This window comes from Ziziphus jujuba, chromosome 1 (genome assembly GCF_031755915.1).
Source record: "Ziziphus jujuba cultivar Dongzao chromosome 1, ASM3175591v1".
Classification (NCBI taxonomy): Eukaryota; Viridiplantae; Streptophyta; class Magnoliopsida; order Rosales; family Rhamnaceae; genus Ziziphus; species Ziziphus jujuba.
Genome location: NC_083379.1, coordinates 33,211,233 through 33,237,665, shown reverse-complemented (window position 1 = coordinate 33,237,665; position 26,433 = coordinate 33,211,233). Strand labels below are relative to the sequence as shown.

The window sequence follows — 26,433 nt, the reverse complement described above, 5'->3', positions numbered from 1 at the left end:
AAATGTATTTTAAAATTTCATTTTTTAAAGCGATCTAGCAGTTCGCAAAGAAAATTTTGATTGTAAAATTATCAACTCTACCAATTATACACATATATTATATTAACATTTTAAGTTATAATTTACCAATTAAACAAATATAAGAAAATTGAATAGTTGTTATAAAAAAAAAAACTTTAATTTAATATTACAAAAGTTCATCTAATTAGAAAGATTATATATATAATTTGATGTAATCAGGCACCAAACTTTCCTCATGCTTGGGCAACATCGTCTATCATGGTAGAATTAAATATATATATATATATACACACAATTAATTTCCTATTAGAATGTTCTCATAAAATATCCATTAGAACCTTCCTTATCAATTGTTAAATTTATTTAAAGGTTACGATTTAAAAATGTATTTAAGATTTGTATGAGTCATGATAAAGTCTATTTCACTTTGCCCTTTTAAGGTTTTAGTGTTTTCCAAGACTCATAATCTTAAACATGTAAAATTTTAAATTTCAATTTTTGTAAAGATTCAAATACTGATAAAAATTATCAGCATGGTTTTGATGTGAAAATTATTGTATATATAGATATAGATATTGTTTAGTAACCATAACACAAATTTATGTGTATATAGATGTAAATTAATGTAAACCTGGAGAGAGGAGGAGATAGATGGAGGATGAGTATATGACATTAAATTGGGGATATGGCAAAAACTGGTTTTTGGGGGTAGGGGTAGACTTATAATGCCTCTTTTCAAAAGCCTCTCCTCCTCAATACTCAATAGGCATATAAAAGCTTCTTTTTTAGCACCATAGAAATGATGTTTTGTAGCAATACATTCTCTCTCGCATCTTCAAGGAATGATTGTTGGAGAGACTTTCTCTCCTCTGTTGTAATTCACACACACTCTCTCTCTTTTTCTATTTATTTTTTCTCCATATTTGTAAGAAATTGTGTACTAATTTGCTTCTTTTTATGAGGTGTTGAGGAAAGTGGCTGTCTTTATCTGAATGCAAGGTGTACGTGTAGACAATCCAGACTGCCATTAATTTCTCCATCTTTCTAGACATTGACAATAATCTCATATATATATATATATATATATATAATAGAACAAAATGAATTAGAGAGAAAAGAAGAGAGAGAGAGAGAGAGAGAGAGAGAGAGAGAGATAAAGAGATTTTTCTAGGAAAATTAACTCCTTGTCATGTGGAGTGTTTGTGATCTCAGACAAAGTATCACGTGGTCAGCTTGTTTTAGAAGAAAAGGGGAAATCAGGAACCAAATATAAGAAGAAGAAGAATTAGTGTCGATCGAATATTTATGCAAGTCAAGTCCTTATCAGGTTGAGATAATTAGCAGGGAAAGTTGCCACACTTTCAGTGGTTTACTTAGAGAGTAGAAGAATATTATTGTAAAAGCAACTAGAAGCTAGCTAGCTAGATTAATAATTTGATCATTAGTGTAAAAAATACATACACATATACATGTAGCAGTGTTACACTAATCATCTATCCTACTTTATAATGAGTACATCTAACTGTTTACATGTGTATTTCTTAAATGATAGGCGTGTGAATAATTTATGTGAATATCCTTTAAAAGGTATGCGTGTAATTTTTTTTGGCGCTTACAAACATACACTTTTAATAGCAAAATTCTATATGTGTATGTATATATTATATATGTTTGAGTCAAAGGATAATTAATATAACTTTTGAATTCATAACCGGGTAATAGTGATTTCTTGTAATATCATCTTTGATCTTGAAGCATATATTAGTTAGATAGATACTTAGACTTCAAAAGAATAATTATTCATATATTAGTTAGATAGATACTTGACTTCAAAAGAATAATTATTTATAATTGCAAATTAATTTACATTGTATACATAATTTTTGTTAATTGAAATTTTGGAAATGTTATAGGTGAATTTGGCTTTCGTTTACGTGATAATTCTATATGGAGATATTTTTCATGAACTACTTAGAATTTTCTACTAGAAACCTAGGTTAGCCTTGATTAAGGGAAACCACATCAGAACTTTTTATAGAAAATCCGATAGCATTTCCCCTAATAGTTGGACTTGTTCCGAAATTCCTTAAATGGAAAACATACTTAAAAAATACACCACCTTATTCTTTCCACCTTACTATAGATTTTCTCACATGGGGCAACACTTCAATAATAAAATAATATAAAAAATAGGCACAAAAGCAAACAAAAAACAATAATCCAATAGTAGTAGTATACAAAGCAAACTAAGATTTAAATCAAGAACATAATTCATACAAACACAAAAGGAATTATAAAAGAAATATTACGAGAAAGAAAGGCAAGGAAGAATGTTCTCTTTTGAACATGGCAGTGGACAGAAAGCATCAAGCTCGCCTCCGAACGCCTACTAACACCTGGGTGTAGAGGAACAGATTTAAAACAAAAAAAAATAATCAGATACTAATTTTCTCGGTCAATAGCACCGAACTATGAAATAAAATATACTATTATAAAATAAGGACAACTAATAAGAAATAAATAAATGAATAAATAAATAAATAAATAAGTAAATAGATAATTAAATAAATAAACAAATAAAAAAAATTAAGGATTTTTTCTCAAAACTCTCACTATTTCACTCAGTTTGAATGTTTCTCTTTTTAAAACTATTTTCACAAAACCCATGATTTTAGATTCTTTAAAAATCAAAATAGGTTAGTAAAAATATAAACAAAACAAAATTATAAATAACATTGGAAATAATTCTAAAAACAATTAGTAATTTAAGACAAAACAAAATAAAATATAATTAAAATTTATTTGAGGCAATTTAATATAACATAAAATGAAATAGAATAATATCATTATAGAGTAATTTAAATAATACAAATAATATCATGTGGTGAAATTTAAATCAAATAATTTAATAATTGTATAAAATAGGAATTTAGATAATTTAAAACATAATTTTAAATAAGGAATTAAAATAATAATAAAATATATTTTAAAATATTTTTTGTTTAGAAATCGTACTAGGAATCAACTTGATATACCACACTATATATCAAGGGTTTCTGGCAGCACTCAGTGTCCCAAGCATCACTTTGATGGGGAAGTTAAAGAGAGATATCTAGAATCGGACACCTTGGTGTCCCAAAATGTCTATGCTAATAACCTGTCATCCTACAGCCAAAGGGGAAAAAGGGGCAATTGATGCTCACTGTGCAAAATACTTGTTAATCTTTTAGTCCATGGCTTCCACAGGATGACTAATCAATACCTACGTGCTAATCAACATATACAGTGCAAAACACCAATCTTGTATGATATATCTAAAACAAATAAAATTGGCAATACAATGTACACCAAACTTTTTATAAAATAATATCAACATTTTCAATATAATTTTCTAAACCCACATTTTGTCCAAAAGAAACTCTTAAATCCACCAAATTTCATAAAATAAATTCTTTCCAAATGAATACAATTTACACATATTTATATACACATAAATACATTTTTATGCACAATAAATTTAGTACAATTATTTTCCTCGAGTCCATTAAATCAATTTAAGCAAAAATTATATATAAAACCACATAAATTTACATAACATAATTTAATAACAAATTTTATTTAATTTAAAACACTTCATAGAATTTTCAGAAATTTAAACAATACAAATATATAATTTTAACTGCTCGAAAATAAATTTAGAAAATGGACCACTCATTTGAAATATACGGATCACTCAGGATCTTCCACAGGATTGGTCTTCAGTTTAGACAGGTGCCCAAAACACCAACAGAACAAAACACAAATTAAATAATATTTTAATCGGTATACACAATCTACTTGGGGAGCAAACACAAATTTTATCCAAAATAGGCAATGTATATACCAAAGTAAAGCTTAAAAATCACAAATCAATTCTTACCTCTCTGAGATCAGATTGGTAGTGGCCGGATTTGACTGGGAAGCTCAGGTAACTTAATGTCCATGGATCTCCCAATCTAGTGAGAATTGGATGAAATGGGTCTCAGATTTGCACTCAAAGAGATCAAAATAGATGGGAAAGGGTGGTCAACTCATCAGAAACTCGTTAGAGTCAAAGAAACCGACGAGTTGCCACATCACCAAAATATTCCTTTAGCGCTCATTACCAGCTGTCAAATTTGGTGGCAAGGATGACCGATGAGTTGTCTTTTCAATGGTGTGGGAGATGAAGTTTGGGGGTGGCTGGATTGAGAGAAATCGGTCGGTGATGCAAACGGTGCCGCTACCAGAGATTGATCCGATCTCAGCTCATTGTTGGTTTGCTCGCCACGAGATTTGGCCTATTGGTCTGTCGTGAGGTGAGCTACACCATGGATTGACGCATGCACACCATCGATGACTAGAGAATGATAAATGATGGTTGGTTGGTTTCTTTCTCTTTTCTTTCTCTTTCCTCTCTCTCTCTCTCTCTTTCTCTCTCTCTTTTACCCCTTCCCTTCAAATTCCAATAAAGGAATCCTTTGGTGCCATTGTGCACTCACAAGATTGGCCATGAAGTTGACACATGGCACAATATTGGTAGGGGCACTGTACACACGTTTTTCCCACACATCAAATTTATTCCCGGTAAAACCAGTCTTGGAAAAAAAAATAATTAAAGTTCATAGGTTTGTAATTTTTCAACCAAAATTCCAAGTTAAGCATGCCGCTAGTCTATGAACTTATATTGATGAGTACTTTACAAATTGTACACAAGTCGAAACCAAATTGTACAGAAATGAAAAGTCAAACTTGACACTGCTTGAATAGTTTGGACAGCAACTTGTTTTGTCCATAACTTTTGAAACACAACACCATTTTTCGCATGCTACTAGTTTAGTCAACGTGTAGTTCGCCACGGTGCCTTGGTCAACACAAAATTCTACTCATAGTAAAAGGTCAACCATGGAGCCCACTCGGTTAATCCCTATCAGCTCTGGTCAAACTCGACCAATGAGTAAAAAAATTCAGTGTACTTTGGGACGAGGTGTTACATATTAGCTTATGTTATGTTATCATCTTGCATGATTATCCTATTTGGCATCATAATACTATATGGCATCATCAATCGAATATTGAATTACTACTCAAACAAACTATGCTTATATCTGATGAGGTGTTTAGAGATATGTAACAACCAGTACAAAAAATAACTCCATTGTACAATTTGACTGGGTTTAACCACTAAACTGTATATAGATCCCAAGGTTGACTTTTTGTACAGTCAAGTTTTTTGTTTGACTGATATACTATTGTATAGAGCTTGTTCATACAAGTTCATAAGCTAACAGTATACCAAATTTTGTGTTACATTTAAAAAATTATGGATCTATAAAATTTTGGGTATTAATATTTTTATGTGTCCAAAATAGTCTCAATTTTTGCCCTTACTTAACCCAAGGGTCTATATATACCTAGGGAGATGTGCCATGCATTAAATAAATCACAAAGTCTCCATTTTATCCCTAAAATCCTTGGAACCTGTGTGAACACACCCCCATACCTACAATCCTAATTGGGTACCCATGACCCCACTTTCACACTAAATCAAATCTTCGTTGAATCAAATATTAACTATTTTGACCTATTTTCTGGCTAGATCTGAACTATTTTGACTTATTTTCTAGCTAGATATTGGAACTTGCACTAGCTCTATGTTTTTCCCATCAAATTCCAACTTCTCTTAAAAATTTCATGGCTAACCAACTGGCGAAGCACCCAAAGCAGGCCGACAAAGTCGTGGCGGTGCTATCATGGGTCTTTGGTGAGTTGGTTTGAAATCTGACAATTTTAGGTTGCCTCATACATGTTCTATTTTGGACCCTTCTAATCTATTCCCATCCTCATTTATGAAAATTCCTAATGTCATGGTTTGAGCTGATATGAATCCTATCTCATGGGCTTCCCATTGGTTTATGATTTGCTAATTTTGAACAATGTTTAAGTAATTTTTCATTTTGGTGTTTTGAGTAATTTTCTATTTTGAGGTTAATTAGTTAAATTTTTAATAAGATTAGAAATGCCTATGGATGATCTAGGACCAAATAGAGGTTAGTAATGTATTCGTAGATGTTATTAGAACCCATTAGCATGTTCAATTTCATAAGAATTAGCTATAGGGTGATAATTTGATAATTTGTCAGTGTCTAATTTATGTAATTTTAGAATCGTATAAGTTATTTTATAACATTTGATATGCACCAATGTCTTTGATTTAATTTTTGAAATCAAAAAAATATTTTATTAATTATAGGTGCCCATATTGTGCATGGAGGTGACCATGCAGAGCAGCAGTGTGAGTGATTTTATTTTTGAATGGTTTTGCAGTATATTAGTATAAAAATTATGTATGCATATGTAGTTGTATCTACATATATATATATATATATATATATATTAGTAAGATTTGAATGGTTCTAGACTTTAATTTATTCATAATAAATTTGTGAATCTTGGTATTTAAATGATATTTTAGCCCAATTGGTAATAACTTGGTTGTATGAAATTTGAATCATTATTTTGAGAAAGTGAAATTCGGTAAAATATATTTTTAAGCATGTTTAAGTGTTATGAATTTTAAAGTGCTTAAAAATGGTTTGATGGTAATATATGTTTTACTATGGATATTTATGCTATATTTTTATAAATGGTTTTAGCATGAAATGATGATTTTGAACCTTAAAATATTTATTCAAGGTGTATAGTTTATAAAGTCACATTAATAAATGGTTTGGTTTTTGGAGATTAAACTATAGTTTATGGTACAATATTTTATTAGAAAGGATAAAGTATGATATTGAGAATATTGTTTATGAATGCTATACTATTGATTTTAATTGATGTACCATATAATACTAATGTTTTTGTTATCTTATTATTATTAGCAGCTAGATTTTCGACGACGCTAAAGTCATGATATAGGTTATTCCCATAGTTTATTTCTTGCTATGAGGTCTTTAGGGAGCTAAAAATCATGAGATGGGTTCTTCCTATGGTTTCTTTCTCCCTCCTTATTGTCTCATGGTGTTCTTAAACGTCATGTAGAATATAGTTTCTTCCCATATATAGTATGATACATTGTTGGTTTTCTAATGTATTTGTGGTTTTACTACATTTTCATAATTATTTTTATGAAATTATATTGATTTTTTTTTATGCTCAATATTTAAATCATGCTGGTTGATTTATAATATTTTATATGGTTTATGATAAAATACTCATTTTATAATATTGATTTGGGGGATATATTGTGTTTTATGAAAATGATTTTAAAAAAGGGTACTTATCAAAAGAATGGAATTTGATAGTACGGTTTACAAAAATAAATTATTAGTTTCTTATTGTTTCATGTCATTTATTGAAATATCTTTATCTTGTATTTTATTTATTTTTCATTTATTCTCTTAGGGGTCTGATAGTTAGAAGACAACCTACCTCGTGCATCACTTATCCAGTCTCATATTGCATAGCAGTAACAATATTTCATCTTTCCCTTATTATCCTTATTTTATCTAGATTCATTCATATTTTTTATATAACTGAAATTATAATTACTCTTAGAATATTATGATCTAAACTATGGTCACTTAAATTATAGGCACAGTAGTGACCATATTTATGTATGTATGGTAATAGCATATAGTATGACTATCTATAATTGTTGATTGTAATTGGAGACTTGTATGCTGTTGTGGTTCTATCTATTTGTTGAAGTGTTATTTTACGTGCATGTCTTTGGTAATCCATGGCTTAAGTGAGGTTCTATTAGGGTTTGTATAAGGATTGCTAGGTGAGACTTCCCCGGGTGGGTTCAATTAGATATGTTCTCATAATATTAAATTAAATGAGAGATATCAAACTTTATCAACCTTTTGATAAATATATAAAATAACATCCCTTCCTAAAGTACATCGGAATTTTTCACACGTTGACTAAGTTAACTAGGGTTGACCAAGTGGGGTCCACAATCGATTTTTTACTGTGGATAGATTTTATGTTGATCCAAGTTCGTAGATTGGTATCATGCCAAAAATAAAGCCGTGGTTCTAAAGTTATAGACGAAACAAATTATGGTCTAGACTATTCGAGCAATGCCGAGTTGACTTTTTATCCTCCTAGAATTTGGTTTTGACTTGTACATTATTGTATAGTACTTTTCGATACAAATTCATAGACTAGTGGCACGTTTAATTTGAATTTGTGGTTGAAAAGTTATGGACCTTTGAAGTTTGATAATTTTTTTCGAGATTGGTTTTAACGGGTACCAATTTGGGTGTGTGTGAAAAATTGTGCACAGTGCCGATTGTCAATCATCTGGCCAATCTTGTGAGTGCACAGTGGCACCCACAGTAGACTTTATTGGTGGGTGAGAGGGGCAGAGAGGAGAGAAAAAAAGGAGAGAGAGAGAGAGAGTGAGAGAGAGAAATTGGCCACCACTGATTCACCCCTTGTAGCTCACCTAAAGACTGGTTGGCTGGCCGAATCCCACGTCGAGCATTCCAGCGATTAGCCGGGATCGGCCCAATTTCTGGGGCGACTCCACTTGCTTCGTCTGTCGACTTCTCCCAATCTTGATCACCCCAATCTCACCACTCGCACACTATGAAGTCCCCTCACTAACCATCCTTTCCACCAAGTTTGACGGTCGATGGCCACCAAACATGCGGGTACTGAAGGAGTTCCCTTGGTTTCCAATCAGTTTCCAACGGGTTCATCACCCTTTCTCACCTATTTTGACATCCTTAAGTGCACAACCGAGGTCTGTTTTTTCAAATTTTTGCTAGATTGGGAGATTTGAGGATAGTTAATATTTAAGCTTCCTAATCAAATCTCGGCCATCGCCACTCTTATCTCTGATATTTAAGCTTCATTTTGATATGTGTATTGCCTATTTTGGACAAAGTTTGTGTTAGCCCCCCTGGTAAAGTCTGTATAATATACCTGATTAAAATATTATTTTAATCGACGTTGTGTTTTGATGATATTTTAGATATCCATGTGAATCGTGTGAACTAACTCTATGGAGGATCCAAAGTGATCCGCGTATTTCAGGTGAGTGGTCCATTTTCTAAATTTATTTTTGGGTTATTACAATTAGATATTTATGTTGTTTGAACTTTTAAAAATTTTGTGATGTGGTTTCAATTAAATAAATATTGTTATTAAAATATTTTTTGTAATTTATGTAATTTTATATACAATTGTTGCATAAAATTTATTTTATGGATTTGAAAAAAATAATTATGTTAAATTTATTGTTTACAAAAATATATTTTTTATGTAAATAAATATATGTGAATTTATAATTTTTATGGAAGAATTTTAGTTATAAAAATTGTTGGTTTAAGTTGTGGTTTAAACAAAAATATGTACTTTTATGAGTTTAGAAAAAAATTATCAAATCCAATGGTATTTTATAAAATTTTTGTGTACATTGTATTGCCGAATTTTATGATTTTTAGATGTACTATACAATACTAGTGTTCTATATTGTATTTGTAATTAGTACGCAGATTTTTATTAGCCATCCTGTAGGAGCTATAGATGAGAAAATTGTCAAGTATTTTGCATGGTGAGCATCAGCTTCCCCTTTGGCCGCACGATGGCAAGTTATTAACATTGGCACCTTAGAACAACAAAGTAATCGATTGCAGGTATCTCTTTTTAACCTTCTTGTTAGAGTGGTGCGTGGGATGCCGAATATGGCCTAACACCACTTGGTATATAGTGTAGTGCATTAGGTTTATTCCTAGTACAAGCTTTAAAATTAAAATGTTTTAAATATATTTTTATTATATTTTAATTTTCTATTAAAATTTTGTATTAAATTATTTAAATTGCTATTTTATAAATTATCTAAGTTCTTGAATTTAAATTCTACCCCATTATATTATTTATATTTCCAAATTATTGTATTGTGATTTTATTTTATTTTATCTCATTTTATTCTATTTTATTTTATATCAAATTGCGATATAATATTTTAATTATATTTTATTTTATTTTGACTTAAAATAATACTTGCTTGTAAAATTATTTCTATTATTATTTTATTTTATTTTATTTACTAATTCAATTTTTGAAGAATATAAAAATTATGGGTTTTGTGAAACTAGTCTTAAAAAAGGAAACTTTTCAAACTAAGCGAAATAATGAGGGAACTTTGCTTATTTAAAAATTTACTCCCAGGGTTTTTGATATCTTTTGCAAGTCAAAGATTGAGGAGGTGAGAATTTAGGTTGAACCAAATTTTTGCATAAATATTTGGCACAAGAAGAAGGGCACAATGTTCCTATAACAATTAAAGCTCATAATGTGTTAACACAAACAACAACCACAATGAATATCAAGGAAGGTTCCAAAGGTAGTGTTCATTCTAGCATGGACATTATACAAATGTCTTCCTTTCTTATTTGTTTGAGAGATAAAGGAGTGCCTAAGAAGATCAAAAACCAATTTTCCACCATCCTCACAATAATAACTGTTTAAAAGAATTTTTTTAGATAACATTCAATCTCGTATGAACATTTCATAACCATCTCATTCTATTGCTTATTTTGAAAAAGTTGTAGATCCATAATGGCTCTCAGTTGGTCATGATTTAGATCCATTTTCAAATTTCCAAATTTAAGAATGCAAATGCAGATGCTCTCACATGGCTCGCCTTAGCAATTGGTAATGGTTCCACTAGAATCATACTAATAAAATTTTTGCCCAAGATCAATATTTTGATGATTGAGTAAAAGATGTTCCCACGTGGCTTGCCTTAGCAACAAAAGATGTTCTCATAAGGCTTACCTCATCAACAAAAGGTGTTCTCACAAAGTTTACCTTAGCATCATGAGGTTTTTTTTTTATGATCATTACCCTATATTGGATGGAGCCATTGATAAAGCACTTGTTAAATGGCAATTTATTCTGTGATAAGTTAAAGACATAGCAAGCCATACTCAGAATTATCCAATACACAATTATTGATTTTTTTTTTATACAAGAAAGATTTTTCTTCACCTTACATTGTTTGAGGCATGATTAAGCTGACTACTCTTTTTATGAGATTTCCACAAGGAATTTTGTGCAACCAATATGGAGATCGAACCTTGGCACATTAAGCTTTGAGGCGAGATTGCATTTGGTCCACAATATTTGAGAATCTAGACAATTCTCTAGAAAATTCAACAATTGCCAATGTCATGTTGTAATCTAATGTTTTTAGTAGACCTAGGTGTGGCAATTTGAGTCAGGACCTGATAACACGACTCGAAAATGATACGAAGTTAATGAGTTTAGATCTACTATAAACAAGGTTCAGGTCAACCTGTTTAATACAATTGTTAAACGTGCAATTTTTGGATTAACCCATTTAATCCAAAATTGATCCCAATTGACCCACTTAACTAAATGTGTCAATTAACATGTATCCCAACTCGATACAATTATAATCCATTTAAATTATAACTTTAAAATATTAAATTTATCATTAATAAAATTTTAATCAATAAAGCTTTATTAGTAATTTAAAAACTTGTTTAAAGTTGAATTGAAAAATAAAGAAATAAAATTGTTAAAACAATATTTATTTACTTAAATATAATATGTTTATTATATATATATATATATAGATTTATTGATGCGAACCCGGCCGAGCTCACACCACCGACAACTCACTAGGGTACTGATCCAATACGGATGAAGTCTGGACCGATCACTAGGGCTCAAGCTAAGAGGTTTAAGGACAACTTTGCTGCCTTTATCCAGAAAGTAATTCATTCTCAAAAGGGCTTGTCCATACCTGAAGATAAAAGACCTGTTTTAAGTATCCAAGTGGTGGAGGCTGATACATCGGATACCCATACATCGAACATTTTATATCGGACACCCTTGCCTCGGACATCGGAGCCTTGCCTCGGACATCTGATCTCGGACTTCGGACATCGGATGTAACTTAGCTCGGATAGACATCAGTTAGCTCGGCCAGACACAAGTTAGTTGAGACAGACATCAGTTAGCTCGGATAGGCCATAAGTTAGCTCGGACATCAGGCAGACATAAGTTAGCTCGGTTGAAGACATAATTCCGCCTAGATGTTAAAGTCAACTCGTTACCTAATTTGCAATTGACTTTATTTCTTTTTAGGTTTTTATTTATTTATTTTTTGGATAAATAACTTTAGGAAGGTTTTTATTTTATTGTAAATTAATTAATTCCTAATTTAATATAAAGGAATTAATTAATCAAAATTAGATTAGGAAAGGAAGTATAGTTGCGGCCAACTAGGTTTCTTTATGCGTGTGGCCGGTTTTTCCTAGGGTTTTTAGGGTTTATTTTGTTTCTTTCAAAGCCTATTTAAAGGCTTATTTTTCAATAAGAAGACAACTTTGATTTGATTGAGAAAATACTTGTGAGATTAATTATCTCTTTGTTCTTTGAGAACACCTAAAACACCATTAGAGAATTTGTTGTTTTAGCTTTACTTATCAATAGGTTTGCCATCCCCTATTGTGGCGTCTCCATTATACCAAGGTTTCTAACCACAGGTTGGTTAAGGGTTGAGGTCAATTCTATTAGAACCTGAACTTAATTAAGATCCGGGCTAATATAATACGGATTTAGTAGCAGGTCGTCCTAGGTTCGTATCATTTATGGACATCAAAAAAATAAAAATTAATATGCCTAAGAGTATTGGAGATGTAGAAAATAAAAAAACATGGTTATTAAAGGTTTTTTAAAGTATTTATAGAGAAGTAGTATTAGATTCATGTATATATATATAACTACTATATGAGATTGTCATATTATAATATGTTATGTTAATGTAAATTTATAATATAATCATATTGTTTTTCATATATATTTTAATTTATAATTAGTTAATGATTAAATTGTTTTTATGTTATTTGATATGATAAATTTAAACAAGTAAAATTATTTAATTGGATCAATTCCATGTAAACGGATCATGTTGACTCAAATTGATCTATTTAATAAACAGGTTACATAGGTCACGCCAGGTTATCTATTTATTAAACAGGTTGTGCTCAGGTTGAGGATTTCTAACACAATTGACAAACGGATTGTATTCAAATTGAGCAATTTTGACACGATTAATAAATGAGTTGACTCGAATACAACCCGCCACGTAAATTGTTACCCCTAAGTTGACCCTTACTTTTACGAGGGTGTCAACATTATTAGACTTCTCTCTATGGATGAAAATCAAACAACATATCTCATTGTTATCGTCAACTACTTCACCTAGAGGTAAAATCCTTGGATACTATCATTGATCTATGTATTTGGTGTTTTATACATTATTATAACTAACGATGATATATAGTTTGACAAAGCAAAAGTCAGAGATATTTTCCTTCCTACCTTAGCCTTAGGCAAACAGATAGCTTACAAAATGTTTAAATCCAATCTTAAGAAAAAGCCAGAGAGATTGAACAAAAATGTTTCATCATTATCTATTAGTATACGAAACTACCTTGAAAGCATCTATTGGAAAGACATCCATTGTTCTTTGCCTTTGGGCTGAGGCAGTAACTCCAGTAGAGTTAGGAATGACAAATCTCAAATAATATCTTTTTTAACTCAAGAAAAATTAAGAGTGAAAACACTTGGACCTCATTATGTGATGTAGTTTTGACATTGGACTACATTATGTGATATATTTTCAATGGAACGACATTATTCAACATATTTTTACGGTGGTAAATCCTGATATTGTTGAAAAGCACTTTAGTGTCATAAGTACTTACAATCACAATATACAAATCACGTGACATGTGGAAAATCCTGATATTGTTGAGACAAGTTTAAATATCTTAAGCCTTGACATTGTCTAAGCACACTAAATTAATGGTAAATCCTAGTATTGTAGAGACACATTGAAATATCATATGTCCTGACATTTTGAAAGCACACTAAAACAATCAACATTCTAGCATTGTCAAGGTTCGCTTAAGTGTGATAAGTCCTGACATTGTCAAGTTATACTAAATCAAATCAATAACATTCCTATATTATTGAGGCATGCTTAATTGTGATAAGTCCTAACAATGTCAAAATACAAATAAAGTGAGAACAACATACCTTATATTTTTAAGGTGCGCTTGTGTTATAAGTCATGACATTATTAATATACAAATGCACGATGACATGAAATCTTGTGCATGATGCAATGTACAATGTAAAATTGACATTGGATAATAATTAAATGAAGCACAATAACATGAAATCTTATAGACAATACAATGTATGATATAAAAACAACATTGGATGGCATTAAATGATGCACAACATAAATTTGAATGCACTATATGACACAAAGTTAACACTATACGGTATAAAATGACTTGGAAAAAATAATGCATGATGTAAAAGTCGATATTGTTTGACATAAGCATCATAGATAATGTAAACTACGATGCAAAGTTGACAGTGTATTAAGGATAGTGATTCAACATCATACGACCATTCTCATGCATCCAAAGATTCATTAAAACTCAAGGTAATTCAAAACTCTTTGTACATAGTCTATCACTTTTCCAATTGTACATCGTAGTCAGGGAACTAATGGTATGGGTGAATTTAGCTCTTCCTTACATGGAATCCTATATGGAGATATAGCTTATTTGGCATTATCATCTTACATGGTCATATTACTTAGCATCTCAATACTATGTGACATCATCAATCAAATTTTGGATTACTCCTCAAATGAACTATGCTTATATTTGACGAGGTGTTCTCAAATATATTTTTATAATATTAAATTAAGAGATAAATATTAATTTATATTAACCTCTTGATAAATATATCATGAGGTAAATCTAAGGGATAATGTGATCTCAGCATTTGATTAATAGTTTACTCATCAAATATCCGAGGTTGAATGACATAATCTCGATATAATCAAATCTGTTATATGAGATTTATCAATTATCCTAAAGGCATTATAAGTACAGGCAACATCAACATTATTGGTATTGATTATGAATCTCTATGATAATTCTTGCTTTCTATTCAAATATATCAACACTAAGTTGAGTGTCAAAATTTCATTGACAGATGCCACACTAGCACTTAGGGTTTTTCTGACATCTTTTGCAAGTCATAAATCTAAGAGGTGAGAATTTTGGTCAAGCCAGATTTCTGCATCAACAATATATATCATATGTATTAAAAAAAAAATTTTATGTTAAGGCTATCTTCATATAAAACTATCAAGAATTTTTTTTTTTTATCAACATTTAAATTAGTTCAAATGGTTAAGATTTAAAAAAATTATATATTTGGATGTTTATGTGAGCAATGAGTTATGTAGAATTCACAATCCTCCTAGAAGTCTAATACATCATTACACATATGTTAGATAAAGTTGTATTTATCTTGTATTTATCATTTATTATTTATGTTATACTACTTTAGGAGTAGATATATATTATATTGAGATAGTTGTATCATCTGATCCGTCGTATGACTTCATCTACACAGCTTGATATGTGTACCCATATCTTTTGTACTACGGCATATACTTAATAAGTGTGAATAGAAGTTAATAGCTTCTTGCATATACACCAGGTCTATTATTTCATTTCATCATATTAGAGCTATTAAAGGTTAAATCCCACAACTACGTCGATCATTCTAACCCAAAAGTCTGTAATACCCAAACTTGATCAAATCAACCTACCTAACTATGCTTTTCCTATTAGACTGGCACCAGACAACTATGTAATTTGGAGATCACATATTCAACTAGCAATCAAGGGAGGCAATTTGGAGGACTTCATCAATGATGCCATATAAAAACCAGCTAAGGAAATACTCAAGCCAATAGGTAAAAGTAGTGAGGGTACCAATGCTAAAACCACGATTTCAGTCCCGAATCTAAATTATTTGCACTGAAAACGTATTGATCAAGCTCTTCTAGCATGGATCCTTTCCACCATTACTCCAGAGGTACATAATCATCTCCTTAAAAAACAAACTTCTTATTAGTTATGGATTTCACTAGGATAGCTATTTGGAAGTAAATCTTGTGTGAAGCTAATGCAGTGTAAGTTTTAGTTGCAATCCACAAAGAAGGAAGCATTATCCATGAGTGTATATTATACCAAGATGAAGAGATTGCACATAATCTAGCCATGGTAGGCCATCCAATCTCAAATGACGACTTTATCATGAACCTATTACAAGGGGTATCACTTGAGTATGATATAGTTATTGCTAACACAAATTTAATACTTATATCTCTAGATATAGAAGATATTCTTGCTTTGCTGCTTAGCCAAGAAATGAGAATTCAATCCATGAATTCAGAGATGATTCCCTCTACCTATGTTGTTGAGAAAACAAGGAAGAATGATAAGGAGACCAATCATGAAGCCGATTCTGCAAGAGAAGGAAGTAGCTTCTATGGAAAAGATAAGAAGAGATCATGGATTTGGTTCAAAGATATTCTGTTAGTTATGTCAAATCCCTAGTCACACTACAAACATATGCTTTCATAGATTTGATAGAGATTTCCAGGCCAACAACAATAACACATCTGCTTACTATATATATCTCTTGATACTGTTGCCAATCCAGAGTGGCTGATGGATTGTGGAGCCACCAACCATGTTACCAATGAACAAGACAACATGTGTGAAAAATAAGAATATAATGGAGGTGAAAAGCTTGTTGTGAGAAATGGACAAGGTTTGTCAATTATGAATACATGATCTTCTTATATTAAATCCTCAAATGGGAATTCATTGTTAAAAAAATTGCTCCATGCACATTCTATAAAGAAATTTTTTTTAACACTACTAGATTAACATATGATAGTAATATTATTGTTGAATTTGACTCTTGTTTTGTGTATGTGAAAGACAAGGCTTCGAGGAAACTATTATTGCAAGAACACTTAAGGATGGGTTGTATCGGGTTTTCCTGTGAACCATCTCACCTTCAAGCCTTTTATCATCAGCAACTTTCCCTTTTCAGTCATTTAATTCTATATTATCTATGAAAAAATTGTGGCACTAGCGTTTAGGCCACCTAAGTTCAGCTATTTTTAATTTTATTGCAACTCAATGTAATAAAATTTCATTTTAAAAAAATATTAATGATTTTTGTTCATCTTGTCACTAAAAGTCATGCTCTTTTAGATCTAATTTTCTCTAATGTAGTAAGGACCTACCCCAGCTTTATCAAATGATGGGTATAGTTACTATGTGTTGTTTGAAGATAACTATACTAGATGTTCTTGGATTAACCCTATGAAACTAAAATTGAAAGTCACTAAAATATTTTTAATTTTTAAAATATGATGAAAAATCAATTTCAAAAGAAAATAAAAGTTTTTCAATTTGATTAGGGTGGAGAATACTGACCCCTTAATGAATTTTTTTACTCGATTTGGCATAACTTTTCAGCACCCCCATGTGCACATCCATAATCAAAATGGTAAAATTCAGAGGAAGCACAGACATGTCACCGAGATAGCTTTGTCACTCCTTGTTTAAAGTCATTTACCTTTTAGTTTTTGGTGAAATGCTTATGCTACTGCCACTTTTTTAATAAATAAATTAATAACAATAGTTTTGAATTACCAATGTCAACATAAAAAATTATTCAAAAAACAAAAAAACTTTTGATTTTTCCTTTTTAAAAATACTATTTTTTACAACCTTATAGAAATAATAAAATTTCCTTCCACACTGAAAAGTGTGTTTTTATAGGGTATAGTAGTAAACATAAAGGGTATCAATGCCTTAGTTTAGCCACTAGAAATATATATGTGAGTTCAAACATAATTTTTAATGAAATATCTTACCCTTTTTTTGATAAAATAAAGATAATCTACAACTCAGAGACCTAATTATCTATGAACCCTATTACACCAAATATTTTTAAGCAGATCCAATTTGACACAGCCACTAGAAACCTTCCGCATCCTATACCTTATACTGCATGCTGTGCAAAATTCTCATTTGAGTCCATAACATCATAAAACTCAAGTCTAACTTCACCCAAACATTTATTAGATGATAGTTCAATCTTTCACCACTCCAAATTAACACCCCTTACTAAGTTCGTTAAAAGTTCTCCTGCAACCACTTCATCAATGCCACATTCAATTGTGATGTCTTCTCCTACAAATGCAATCCACTTACCTCTTATCTATCCTAAGACATTAAGGCTGGAGATGGTTATTGAGCATCATTTAGAAGAAAACAAGTCATACATCCTATGGTTACTTGGTCAAAACATGGGATCATCAAAAAGTTGTTTTCATTTAACTCTGAAGCCTTGTTACTAGAAGAACCAACTACTATGAATCAAGCAGTTTCATCCCCACATTAAAAAAGTCCATGAAGGAGAAATATGATGCCCTAAATAAGAATAATACCTAGACCTTTATGCTTCCATACAATAATATGAATATCGTTGGCAATAAATGGATATTCATGGTGAAGTGAAATTATGATGGCACTGTTAACTGCTACAAAGCTAGGTTAGTAGCTAAAGGTTTTCAGCAAAATCCTAGAATCTATTTTCTAAAACCTCTAGTTCCATTATCAAACCGTTCATCATTAGAATAATCCTTTCCCTCGTTGTCTCTTTTGGTTGGATTATAAAGTAGATTTGCATTAAAATGCTTTTCTCAATGGCGTGTTGAAAGAGGAAATGTACATGCATTAACTAAAAGGTTTTCATGATGGACAGTGACCTAATTATGTTAGCAAACTTTAAAAATCTTTATATGGGTTAAAGCATGTACCAAGGGCATGCCATGACAATTTCATAGCTACTTTTGGTTAATGGGGATTTCACATGTTAGAGATGGATTCTTCTCTATTTATTCTCACTTGTCCTACATGTATTCTTTGGGTTCTTGTATACATAAATAACAGTATATTGACCAACTCTAAAGGTTTCCTTATTCATTCTTTCATCAAGAGACTAAACGATTAATTTTCTCTTCCTCTAAAATTTTCTTTTGGGCATTAAAGACATGCGTAATCGAACAAGCTTGCATCTCTCCTAAACATGCTATATCAATCAACTTCTTCACAAAACTAAAATGGCCAATTCCAAAACTACCCCTACACCTGCTAATTCGAGTGTCCAGCTAGTCTTACCATTGGTGTTCCATTCAAAGATAAGTTTCTCTATCATGGCACAATTGAATCCTTGCAATATCTTAGCCTTACATATCCTAACTTATCATTTATCAAGTACAAATTAAGTCAGTTTCTACACTCACCCATGGATGTTCATTGGTTGGTGTGCAAGTGTGTGTTGTGATATCTACAAAGCACTAAACATTTAGGCATACAGTTTCGTTCTTCCTCTTTGCATCATTTATATGGCTATACCAATGTAGATTGGGCATCATACATGATGATTATCAGTCTACAAGAGGATATTATCTCTATTGTGGCAAGAATTTAATCTCTTGGTCTTCAAGGAAGCAAGATGTGTTTGCTCGATTAAGTAAGGAGTCTGCATATAGAGCCTTTGCAAATGGTGTAGCAGAGCTAGCATGGTTTCCATATCTTTTAAAGGACTTAAAGATGGAACTAGCGGAGCTCCTGTGTTATGGTGTGACAATATGGGAGCTAGTTCCTTGGCCTCGAATCTTGTGTTTCACGCAAGGATTGAACAAATAGAGGTAGATGTCCATTTTGTTCAAGACAGAGTGATTCAGAATAAACTTGAAATTCAATATGTTCCAAGCTTTGAACAAGTTGCTGATGTTCTTACCAATGTCTTACCTAGACTATGTTTCTTTTATCTCAGGGACAAGCTAAATCTTAAGGTTTCCCCATAGTCTAGGTTAAGGGGGAGATGTTAGATAAAGTTGTATTTTTCTTGTATTCATTATTTATTATTTGTGCAATATTACTTTAGGAGTAGATATATATCGTAGTTGAGATAGTTGTATTATTTGATTAGTTGTATGACTTCATCTATGTGGGTTGGTAAGTGTAACCCATATCTCTTGTTCTACTATATATGCTCCTTAAGTGTGAATAGAAATTAATAGGTTTCTGCATATACCCATGTCTATTATTTTATTTCAGTCTTTCAATTGCTTCAAATGGTTGAAATTTAAAAAAATATATTTGGAGGTTTATGTAAGCAATGAGTTCATGTAGAATTCACAACCCTTCTAGAATTTAAATATCATTATATATATATATATATATATTCATATAAATTCCAAATACATTTCTAAATTTTAGCTCTTAAAACAATTGAAAGACTTATAATACAAGTTTTAAAGGTAAAACCATTTTGACATTCTTATAGGAGAATAACTAATTAATTATATGTGTGTGTAGATATATATATATATATATATATAAATTGATTTTAGTGATGGCCAAACAATACCAACATGGTCAAGCAACTTAGCAACGTGTATTAATCTACGATTGAGTTCAAATAAATTAATTAATATCAATGATGTTAGTGAGATACTTTGCTTAGAAACTGATGCATTGGCGGACTCAGATTGGCTTAGGGATGGCAATTTGACCCTCATGGCTTGAAACCCGCGGTGCACCTCACCTAACGGGATGGTGTTTACCCAAAAAATCAGGGATGCGGGGAAGGCTCGGGCTAGTAGACTAAAACCCGGATCGGGGCTAGGCCGGACCGTTGAATAATGAACTCGGCCCGATAAATATATATTTATTATTTTTTTATATAATTTAATTTATATAAAGTAAAAAAAACCCTTGAGAAAAACAACATTTCATTTTCTTCTTGCTGCCGTCTTCAGTCTTCACAGTTCACCTTCACCTTCAAAGCTTCACCTCACAAGCTCACAGTCACACTCACAGCTACTACCACTAGATCCACTGATCTAGACCATTCACCAACTCTCATCACCTTTCTTCTTCACCAGCTTCAGCTACAGAGCTACTGCCGCTTGGCGCCCAGATCTAGATCATTCACCAAGGTAGGAGATCTTTTGTCTCTGTTCTTTCCTTTATTTTTGTTTTTTCCTTTTTTTTCTTGTCTCAATTTTTATTTCTTTAGGGTTTTAGTCCTTCAAATGAATGTATATGATATATGATATGGAGTTAGAGTTGATATCGATAATTTGAACCGAGGGTATGCCAAAAAAAAAAAAAAAAAAAAAGAAAACCACTTCTCTACGAGTTGCATCTTGCTGCTGCTTCTTAACACTTGGGATATGTTTCTCATTATCTTTATCCTTGACAGTAATGGTGCTTTTAGATGCCTTTGACGGTGTTTTATTTATGGTTAGGTAGAACTATCCTATCTCAGTCACTCTTTGCTCAAGCTGCAAGTGAAAAAGAATACAAGTCATACACTTATAAATGCTGGACCTTGACAGAGTCAAACAGGAAAAAACAGAGAAAAATAGCTATGCTTATGATCAACTGTACCAATAATATCATCGAAGAAGCAACCACATCTAAAAGTTAGACATTATGTAACTCATTCATTGCATATCAATCTTTTAGTAAACTATCTTACTTATAAACAAGAATTCTTCAGTCTAACAACTCAATTAATTTACGACATTGAAAATAAAGGGGTGGAATCAAAAAGGCAAGTGCAAGCACTTGCATGATGCAAAAAGGATAACTAGCTTGCTATGATCAGTAGTACGGAACTTTATCTGAGCAGGTCCATGTAAAAATATTTTTAGGTAGAGATTGAGAGATTAGTGTTAATCATGATTCATGTAAATGGGAGTCTATTATTGTGAAAAAAGCTCTGGTTGGTTGATCAAAAGAGTTTGATGGATGCTTGCTGATTATATATATATATATATATATTTAGTTGATACTAGAAGTCAAAGCTTTTTGTATTTACTTCACATGTTGGGCCTGGCACGTTATTGCTTTATGAATTATGAATGCCTTTTGGTGAGTTTGATGGATGCGTGCTGATTATGAAACCCCTGTTTTAGAGAAAAAAAAAAAAAAAAAAAAAGATGCTTGCTGATTATATATATATATATATATATATATTTAGTTGGTGCTAGAAGTCAAAGCTTTTTGTATTTTCTTCACATATTGGGCCTGGCACGTTCTAGCTTTATGAATTATGAATGCCTTTTGGTGAGTTTGATGGATGCTTGCTAATTATGAAGCCCCTGTTTTAGAGAAAAAAAAAAAAAATATATATATATATATATATATATGCTTGATGATTATATATATATATATTTTTTGTTAGCTTCATCTTCTTCATCGTATGTTGGAGTTTGTTCTTCTACCATGAGTGACATAAAAATTGATGAGGAGGTAAATTGAATTTATTTATTACAAAAAATGTGTACATTTAATTGTTAAAAAAATTATTGATATTATTTAATACTTTTGTTCATTTTTGTAGCAATCAACTCTTACGGAACATTCTTCCATGGAAACTTAAGGAAATAAAAAGTAAAATTTTATTTTGATTGTATATTTTTATAAACTTTATGTTTATATATTGCATTGTATTTTTTTAAGAATGTATTTTATTATAATTGTAAATTTGGACTTTAATGTATTTTTATTTTAAACCTTGATGCATTTTATTGTAATTTTATTGCATTTTAGTTATTTTATTAATATTTTATTTACAAAGAAATTCTTTTATATAAATACTTCAAAAAAAGAATATATTAATTATAAAAAAAGGGGAAAAAACTGCCCGTCCCGTCCCGTTCCTGATAGGGGAATCCCTGTCCCCGCCCCGCATCTAAAGAATCGAAGAAAATCGCAGGGATGAGATGAAAAATTCCCTGTGGGGACGGAGATGGAACTTTAAAAACCGGCCCCGCCCCACTCCGTTGACATTCCTAGGGCTCATGCCACCGCTCAAATTTATTTATTTATTTTTTTGAAATTTTTAAATACCTTTTGTCTCAATATATTTACTATCTTACCCTATTAAAATAAAGTTATACCAACTATGCTCCCCTCATTTTATTTGTTTTAAGCTATTTTACGCTTATTTTTGTATATTTTTGGTTTATCTCTTAGTAATAATAATTTAATATAATTGTAATCCTCATTTAATAGTAATATAATACTAATTTAATATATATCTTTTAATATATACTTACCAATAATTATAGTTAGTTGATTCGATTAGTTAATAGTAAAAGAAATATTGAATGAAAAAAATATATTTATATATTTATGTGTAATATAATATTAATTTTACTACTTTTGTTCTAATTATAGATAAATTGACTGGTTAGTTCTGTGGTTTCCAATTTCAAAATTATTTATTATTTATTTTGGTGGATTAATTCCTAACAAAACCAAAACATTTTTATATTCTACCTGGAGGAGTTTTAAATAATTTGCCATGAATTTTTTGTGAATACAAAATCATATTTGCTAAAGTAATGAAATCATTATTTTCTCCATTTTTCATCAAATCAAGAAAATTTCACCCTACTTTATTACTATTATAATTGGCTAGACTTGTAGAGTGTAATATAACAAAAAAGTATTGTATTTTTATACATGTTTAAGCCTCTTCAAACTATGAATTAGCTAGCAAGTATTATGTAATGGTGCCCCCTATGAATTTTTTTTCTAGGTCCACCACTGAATTAACGCATTGGCTTTTCCTATTGTGAGAAGAATTGGATTGATCATAACGACTTATCCAAAATGCTTTTGAAATTACATGAGTTGCTTTATTCCATCTCTGATTGAACCACTTTGGATTTAACTCACGTGGGCTATGTTAACCTGTGGATTCAATGACTCTTGCAGTACATATGAATATCAAAGTTTGAATCACAAGCAAGGAAGCTATTTATTGGAAATTTAATTCATCAACAAAATGTACTATATAAAAAAAAAACGAATTAAAATTGAAAATAAAACAAATGAATAATATTTTAATAATAAAAAAAGGCAGGAAAAATACAATAAAACAAAAATAAAAATTACATAAATTAAGAACATGTAATCCACAAGAAATATCAATACAAGAACGAATTAATTTGAGTCCTGTGATCCCACGGTCTCTTTAAAACAAATTGTTCCTATTGGTGCAAATATTCTTAAAGCATCTATCTTCTAGAATATAATGGATTCCAATGTTTTGATAAGAAGCACCTTCAAAGCTTCTCCTGCAAATTTGAATTATGCTAGAACTCTACCATTCTAGAACTTCACAAATACTAGGAGATTTTATAAAGAAAGGAAGAAGGACCAAGAGTAATAATCTGGTGCTTTTGTTGTTTTTCATATGACAAAGCAAAAAGGTATGTATAGGCTTCACATGAGGGGGGTGTCAAATTATGTCCTTAATTCCAAAACTTAGTTGGCTATTACAAATTTAAAACTGAAAATAAAACATTGTAACACCCATATTAAAAAGTTTTTTAATAGCCATTTATCATGGGTACTAAAAAACATTGAATTTCATTCAAAAGCCATTTAATATGTTATTAAAGCATGTTTTTCTAGCAATCAATCACGTGAATGAAATTGAAAGAAAGACAGGAAGCTTGAGACAGAAAAATATAACCGTGATATATTTCGATAGTAGGATAGGTAGTTGTTACCTTTTCAACCTTCATTTATGAGAATATATTTACTTTACTTACTAAAAAGTAAATGCAATGCAACCTTTCTATTGTTTAATTAAATGATAATATACCTCACGCGTGACTCTTCTTTGGCTTATTTTAGTTTTCACTGTTATGTTCATTTCGACCATAAGATTTTTTTTTTTTAAAGTTTTGTGAGAGTTTCTAAAGAATTGTGCTCTATATAATTCTCCTTTGAAGTGACTCACCCCTTTTCTTTCGCACATAGATGATTTCTTATCTAGGAGTAATCTGCATTACACCGCTCAGATTTCCTAATACATAATACGAACTTAAGTTGATTTACTCTTAAACCTGTAACAAATAAAGTATGGATCGTCCTGAGATAAGTTTTAATGGAAACCTTAACCCTTAATCAACCTGTGATTAAGAACTTTAATATAGTGATGACACCACAATAGGGAATGGAAAACCTATTGATAAGTCTAGGGTTTAAACGCCACAAGTAAAGCTTAATAGGTTCAATATTTCTTTAGAGAACCAAAAGAATAACTCCCACAATTATGCTGCAAATTTTTAAACTGTTTATTCAACTAAAAATGGTGCCTATTTAAAGACAAAGTACAAATTGAATTAAGCTAGTTTCCTAAAACAAAAATAGACATTAAACCTAGTTTCCTAATCATAATATCACTAATCAACCGTACTTTAATTGAAATTAGGAAAGGTCATTTAATTACATGATTAAAGCAAATTAGGAAACTAATTTGACACTTGTCCTAATATAAAGTAAACATAAAAATAATTAAGACTCCTAATTACAATTTAGAACTAATTAATAACTTGGACACCAAAAAAAGTCAATTCGGCTTTAAAGCTTATCAAATCCGCCCAAATGCCACATAGGCTGCCATATGACACTGCCACATCATCTTACGATTGTCATGTCACTATGCCACATCAGTGATATGCCATGTCATCATGCCAAATCAGCAAAGGTTTTTCTTGATGAATTTGGCCATGTGATCCTATACGCTGGACCATCCTTGATTCACCTTCAATAGTGAATTTTACTAAAGAGCTAAGCACCTTCTGGATTAAACCATTTAATGTTTCTTTGAATCTTTTAGCTTGAGCTATCGTCAATTGTATAGAATCCTATATGTGGTCCTATCTTCAATTGTATAGGATCTTGGCTCCAGCTTGTTGTGCTCCTAGGCAGGTTCTCATCATTTCCTTCCTCTTACAAAGGTAAACGTGCTGGGTTTTGTAAATTGGGCTGGAACTTGAATTCTGTTGGTTTTGGCCCATTTTAAAGCCTAGTAGTGTATAGTACAGGTTATTGCTCAACCCAAAGCCAACCTAGCCCATGATAATTTCGACCCAAATGATTTAGGAACGCCACTTATCAGGCAGAAAGATGCCACATGTTGCATGACAATTGGGCCACATGTCGGGATGAGAATAGTGCCATGTGTCAGCCAAGGACGGTTGACATGTGTCAGGTCAAGGCAATGCCATGTGGCCGATTGCCTCTAACATAAGTGCGACACATCATCGGTACCACATCAACCGACTCCCACTCAGTAGCGTGTGCCAAAGTGTTAGTGCCACATCATCATAATGCGCCAAGTGTCAATGCAATGTTGTCATGGGTGCCATGTGCTAGTGACACATTAGTATGATGTCGGTGATGGTGTATCATGATGTCGGTGATGATGTGATTCCTAATGGGTGTATAAAGTAATTTTGTACATGTATAAATAAATTTATGGGTGTTTATAGAAGCCCTGGAAAAATCACTCTGTAATAATTTCTGATTAGAAATTATTCTAATTAGTTTGTTGGGG

At 31.2% G+C, this 26,433-nt stretch overlaps 1 long non-coding RNA gene across 2 annotated transcripts; it reads left to right on the top strand.

The window, feature by feature from the left end:
• Positions 1 to 20,406: 20,406 nt before the first annotated feature.
• On the top strand, positions 20,407 to 23,018 carry LOC112489338 (uncharacterized). 2 transcript variants are annotated; one of them, XR_007238176.2, is made up of 3 exons: positions 20,531 to 21,004; positions 22,258 to 22,325; positions 22,417 to 23,018. It is a non-coding gene; the product is annotated as an uncharacterized LOC112489338 (long non-coding RNA). The 2 variants fall into 2 exon arrangements; XR_003053620.3 differs by lacking the exons at positions 22,258 to 22,325; positions 22,417 to 23,018 and adding an exon at positions 21,317 to 21,900 and having other exon boundaries at positions 20,407 to 21,004.
• The last annotated feature ends 3,415 nt before the right edge of the window (positions 23,019 to 26,433 follow it).